At 41.8% G+C, this 6,800-nt stretch overlaps 1 non-coding gene across 1 annotated transcript; it reads right to left on the minus strand.

Moving 5' to 3' along the window:
* Positions 1-700: 700 nt before the first annotated feature.
* LOC141682310 (small nucleolar RNA R71) lies at positions 701-807 on the minus strand. Its single transcript, XR_012559712.1, has one exon. It is a non-coding gene; the product is annotated as a small nucleolar RNA R71 (small nucleolar RNA).
* Positions 808-6,800: the final 5,993 nt, after the last annotated feature.

Below are 6,800 nucleotides of genomic sequence, written 5' to 3' on the forward strand. Positions count from 1 at the left end.
TTAACTTATATCTTATACTACTTGTGATCACGTACGCTTGCGTGTATTTTCGCGTTTGAATTATAGCGAACAAGTTTTTAGCGCCGCTGCCGGGGACATCGGTGTTAAATTTTAGTTTATGTGCTTGACATCAGTGGTCGTTAAAGTTCACTGACTCAAATATTTTACTTACTTGTTTACTTTGTTTGTGTTGAGAGCATGTATCCAAACGCGTTCTCAATCTCGTAAGGAAACACTAGGAGAAGTTGAAGAAGTGGAAAATGATTTTTTTGAAGAAGAGAAAAAAGTTGAAGAAGAAGTTTTTATTGTAATGGGGGGACCAGCAGCGAATCTGAAAGCTTTGATGGATTATTCTCAATCAAAGATCAATGACATTCAATCTAGCATTGTCAGACCAGTCATTGCGACTAATACTTTTGAAATCAAGTCTAGCACAATTCATATAGTGCATAATTCAGTCCAGTTTGGGGGTTCTCCAACGGAAGATCCCAATATGCACATTAGAGATTTCATCGAGATCTGCGACACGTTCAAGTTCAACAATGTTTCTGAAGATGCTGTGAAGCTGAGACTTTTCCCTTTTTCTCTGAGGGATAAAGCTAAGTGCTGGTTACACTCTCTACCAGCAGGTTCTATCACTACTTGGGAGAATCTTGCTCAGAAGTTTCTTACTAAATTCTTCCCTATGGCGAAGACAGCTGTAATCAGGAACGCTCTTACTCAATTTGCGCAGCAATCGGGAGAATCTTTATATGAAGCTTGGGAGTGCTATAAGGAGATGTTTAGGAAGTGTCCTCATCATGGAATGCCTGATTGGATGATTATCAATTGCTTTTACAATGGTTTGGGAGCACAGTCCAAACCATGCTCGATGCAGCATCAGGTGGAGCCTTATGGACTAAGAGCTACAATGAAGCTTATGAGCTAATTGAATTGATGGCTGCTAATGAATATCAGAATCCAACTCAGAGACTACCACAACGCAAGGTAGCAGGAATTCTGGAGTTGGATATAGCTACGGCTATCACTGCTCAACTAAAGGTATTATATATGAAGATCGATTCTCTGACCAACTATGGAGTTCATCAGAGGGCAAGTGTTTGTGAGCTTTGTGCAAGTTCACATGCGACGGAGCAATGCGCTATATCTAGTGAATCAGCTCAGTTTGTGAGCAACTTTCAGAGATCGCAGCAACCAGTTCCAGACACTTATCATCCTGACAACTGGAATCACCCTAACTTCAGCTGGAGTAACAACCAGAATGCGGTACAACAACCTTATCAGCAGTTTGGAGCAAAGCAATTCAACCCTCCTGGTTTTCAACAATAGTATGCACCAAGACAACAACTCCAACTTCAACAGCAACCGCATGGAAGTGCAGGTTAATCTACTAATGAAAAATCTGAATTGGAGGAGTTGAGGCTTATGTGCAAAAGCCAAGCGGTTTCTATCAAGACTCTGGAGAATCAAATATGGCAAATTGCCAATACTTTGTTGAACCGTCAACCAGGAACTCTTCCTAGTGATACCGAAGCTAATCCAGGAAATAGGGAGGTCAAGGAGCAGTTGAAGGCAATCACATTGAGGTCTGGAAAGGTCGAGAGCCCCCAAATTCAGCAAGACGAAGATTCTGAAAATTCTGTTCAAAATACAGGTGCATCTGCACCTTTACCAATTCCAGAAAATGAGAGTGTAGATGAAAAAGTTGTGTATAAGGATGCCGAGGTGGAACCGAAGAAGAAAGCTATTGAAAATAATCCTCCTGAGGGTAATACAGGGGATAAACAGGTCTACCCACCTCCGCCATATCCTAAAAGACTTCAGAAGCAGAAGTTCGATAAGCAATTTACCAAGTTTTTGGAGGTTTTCAAGAAGTTGCACATTAACATACCTTTTGCTGAAGCTCTAGAACAGATGTTGAGATATGCTAACTTCATGAAGGGTATTCTATCTCGGAAGATAAAACTTGAGGAGTTGGAAACCGTTGCTCTAACGGAAGAGTGTAGTGTTGTGCTGCAACAGAAACTACTTCCTAAGCTTAAAGATCTATGAAATTTCATGATACCTTGCACCATTGGAAATCTGCCGTTCGACAAGTGTTTGTGTGACTTGGGAGCTAGCAGCAATCTGACGCCTTTGTCCATTTTCAAGAAACTTGGACTACCTGATCCAAGACCTGTGAACATGCTTTGCAGTTGGCTGATCGTTCCATCACTTATCCACGAGGAGTAGTAGAGGATATCTTGGTTAAGGTGGATAAGCTCATCTTCCCTGCTGATTTCATCATTCTAGACCTTGAGGAGGACAAGAAGATTCCCATTATCTTGGGAAGACCATTCTTAGCTACGGCCGAACTCTTATCGATGTGCAAAAGGGTGAACTAACCATGAGAGTTCAAGGTCAGGATTTCACGTTCAATGTCTTCAATGCAATGAAATTCTCCATTGATGAAGATGAGTGCTTTAAAGTGGAGTTGGTCGACTCTGTAGTGACTTCGGAGCTTGATCACTTGCTAAGGACTAACGCCTTAGAAAGAGCCTTAATGAGGGATTTTGATAGTGAAGATGAAGAAGGGGAAGAGCAAATGCAGTATTTGAATGCATTCCCATGGAAGAGGAAGTTGGATTTTCCATTCGAGTCTCTTGGATTGGAAGAGCTGAAAAATTCTCCAAAGCGTCTCGAGCAATCTATTGAAGAAGCTCCTACACTTGAGCTCAAAACATTGCCTGATCACTTGAGGTATGCCTTTTTAGGTGATGCATCTACTTCGTCCGTTATTATTGTATCTGACCTTTCAGGAAGTGATGAAGACAAGCTCTTGAGAATTCTGAGAGAGTTTAAATCAACAATTGGATAGACTATAGCATATATCAAGGGAATCAGCCCTTTTTATTGCATGCATAAAATTCTGCTTGAGGAAGGAAGCAAGCCAACTGTTGAGCAACAAAGGAGGCTAAATCTAATCATGAAGGAGGTTATGAAGAACAAAATTCTTAAATGGTTAGATGTAGGGATCATTTATCCTATATCGGACAGTTCGTGGGTGAGCCCGGTGTAGTGTGTTCCTAAGAAAGGAGGCATTACCGTTGTAGCTAATGAGAAGAATGAGCTCATCCCTACTTGGACAGTTATAGGATGGAGAGTATGCATGGATTATCGAAAACTGAATAAAGCCACTAGAAAGGATCACTTCCCCCTTTCATTCATTGATCAGATGCTTGACAGGTTGGCTGGTCATGAGTACTATTGTCTTCTGGATGGATATTCAGGATATAATCAGATTTGTATTGCTCCAGAAGATCAAGAGAAGACCACGTTTACTTGTCCATTTGGCACGTTCTCTTTCTGTCGAGTCTCTTTCGGACGTTGTGGTGATCCTGCTACTTTTCAGAGATGCATAATGGCCATTTTCTCAAACATGATTGGCACTAATATGGAGGTGTTCATGGATGACTTTTCCGTGTTTGGGACTTCTTATGACAAATGCTTGCACAATCTTGAGTTGATGCTGAAAAGATGTGTTGAGACCAATCAGGTGTGCAATTGGGAAAAATGTCACTTCATGGTGCAACAGGGTATCATTCTTGGGTACAACATATCTAGAAAGGGTCTTGAGGTGGATAAGGCCAAGGTGGAGGTCATTGAAAATTTTCCTCCGCCAATCTCAGTTAAAGGAGTCCGCAGTTTTCTTGGTCATGCGGGTTTTTATCAGCGATTCATCAAAGATTTCTCCAAAATCTCTAAGAATTTGTGCAAATTGCTGGAAAAGGATGTTCCCTTCAAATCCGATGAAGAATGTCTAGCTTCTTTTGAAAACTTGAAAAAGAGTTAGACTACAACACCTGTGATTACTGCACCTGATTGGAATGAGCCCTTCGAGATGATGTATGATGCTAGTGACTATGCAGTTGGAGCAGTTCTTGGCCAGAGGAAGCAGAAAATTTTCCTTGTAGTTTACTATGCTAGTAAGACCCTTAATGGTGCTCGGCTGAATTATACTACTACAGAGGAGTTGCTGGAAATTATCTATGGTTTTGAAAAATTTTGATCATATTTGCTTGGGACAAAGGTGACAGTTTACACTGATCACGCTGCTATTCGATATCTGGTCTCGAAGAAAGATTCAAAACCTCGGTTGATTCGATGGATTCTCTTACTTCAGGAATTCGAGCTGGAAATCAAGGACAAAAAATGTACAGAAGATCAAGTAGCAGATCATCTATCACTCTTGGAAGATCAAGGTAAATATTCGGAGGATAAGACGTTGATCAATGAATCTTTTTCGGATGAACGACTTTTGGGGTGCAAGAAGAAGAACTATGGTTTGCAGATACTGTGAACTATCTGTTGAGTAATGTTATTCCCTCAGAACTCTCCTATGCTCAAAGGAAGAAGTTTCTACATGAGGTAAAGTGGTATCGATGGGATGAGCCGTTCTTATTTAGACAGGGAGCTGACCAGATTATCAGATGATGCATTCCGTATAGTGAGAATGGGGGAATCTTATGAGACTGTCATTCTACTGTGTATGGTGGACATTATGGTGGAGAGAAGACAGCTGCTCATATCCGTCAAGCAGGATTCTTCTGTCCTACCTTGTTTAAGGACGCTCATCAGTTCGTTTCGAGATGTGATCGCTGTTAACGAGTTGGTAATATATCCAAGACAGATGAGATGCCTCTTAATGTGATGCTCGAAGTTAAAATTTTCGATGTTTGGGGAATCGACTTCAGGGGGCCATTTGTCTCGTCCTGCAATAATCAGTATATTTTGTTGGCGGTTTATTATGTGTCCAAATGGGTCGAGGTTAAAGCGTTACTAACCAATGATGCTAAGGTGGTAATTAACTTCCTTCATAAGCAGATATTCACGCGTTTCGACACTCCAAGTGTTATACTCAGTGATGAGGGATCGCATTTCTGCAATCGTAAGTTCACTGCATTGATGGAAAACTATCACGTGAATCATTGTATTGCCACAACTTACCATCCTCAAACTAATGGGCAAGTTGAAGTGTCTAATTGGGAGATTTAACGTATCTTGGAGAGAGTGGTGAGTCCATCAAGAAAGGATTGGTCCTTAAAGTTAGATGAAGCTGTTTGGGCATATAGCACAGCATTCAAGACTCCTCTTGGTATGTCTCCTTTCCAAATGGTGTATGGGAAGGTGTGTCATTTGCCTGCGGAGTTAGAGCATAAAGCATATTGGGCTTTGAAGAAGCTAAATCTTGATATGGAAGCTGCTGGAGTGAAAAGAATGCTTCAACTAAATGAACTCGAGGAGTTTCAACTACAGGCTTTTAAGAATAACAAAGGGTACAAGGAAAAAGTCAAGAGATGACATGATAGGAGGTTAGTGCGCAAGTCATTTGTGCCTGGTCAGAAAGTTCTATTGTACAACTCTAGTTTCCGAATGTTTCAAATAAAGCTTAAGTCGAGGTGGTCAGGGCCATTCACGGTCAAAACTGTGTTTCCACATGGAGTTGTGGTGATTTTGATACGCAATCGGATCAAGCGTTCAAGGTGAATGGGCAGAGATTAAAGCACTACTATGAAGATACGGTGAACCGCGAGGTGGTGAGTGTCGTTCTATCGATAACTTGAGTTCTACGTTTTACGTCAAGCTAGAGACATAAACCAAGCCTTCGTGGGAGGCAACACATGACTTGTTGTATCTTAAAAAAATCATTTTTTCCAGAAGCACGCCGCGCCCGCGCCAGAAACGGGGAGGCCGCGCAGGTTTTACAGAAACATGGTGCGCCCGCGCGGCATGTCTGGAATAAAAAAGAGGAAAAATAAAAAAAATAGAACCCAAAACCCCAACCCCAATTCAGTTTTTAACCCTATTCATACCCTAATTCCTATTCCTAAATAGTCCTACCCCCATCACATCTCTATTCAATATATACATACATCTTATATCCAATCTCTCACATATCTTTCAATTCCAAAACTCTAGCTTCTCTTATACACTACATACACACAAAATCTCTATTACTCTTGCAATGGCACCCAAAAGATCGAGTGTCATGGTGAGTAGCAGCTCTAGTCCCTCGTCTACCGAGGATTCGATTGCTGGTGGAGCGGCAAATATATTTTCTTCTCCGGAGGCCCAGGCTGTGTCTGCGAGATTGATGTCCAAATTAATTGTGAAGGAGAAGGGTTTCTTACCCACGGTGAAAGGTGGGAAGCTTTTAGAGATGATTACGTAGATGGGTTGGTAGACTTTCTGCGAGGTACCTGTTGCTGTCCCAATGAGCATTATGCGAGAGTTCTACGCGTATACTAAAGCGGACAAGAATGGATTTTCTGTGGTTCGTGGGTTGACGGGGGATTATCATCCCGCGGCGATTCGTCGAGTCATTAATCAACCAGCAAGGAAGGCTGGAGCTGAGGACTGGGTGAGCAAGTCGAGGGAGGATTTTGATTTTGATTATATTATGGCTCAGTTGTGTGTTCCGGGAACACAGTAGAAGTGCAAGAAGGGCACGAATGAGCCACTCACTTTTCCGGCTGCATGTATGAATAGGAATGCTCGGGCTTGGAATGATTTTGTGTGAGCCAATATTATGCCTTCTTCATATCAGCATGATGTTACTGTTGATCGTGCTATTCTACTTTGGGGAATCTTGAATGAGGAGTATGTGGATCTCGGCCATGTGATATATCAGAATATGCTGCGGTTTCTGCAAGGCAGGACATCGGGGGCGATTCCTCATGCCTCTATTATGATGAAGCTTTGTGTTTCATTTGGTATTCATTGGCCCGAGTTAGAGTAGTTGCAGTTGTCAAGTGCTCCTA

The sequence above is a fragment of the Apium graveolens genome, chromosome 8 (genome assembly GCF_009905375.1).
Source record: "Apium graveolens cultivar Ventura chromosome 8, ASM990537v1, whole genome shotgun sequence".
Taxonomy (NCBI): Eukaryota; Viridiplantae; Streptophyta; class Magnoliopsida; order Apiales; family Apiaceae; genus Apium; species Apium graveolens.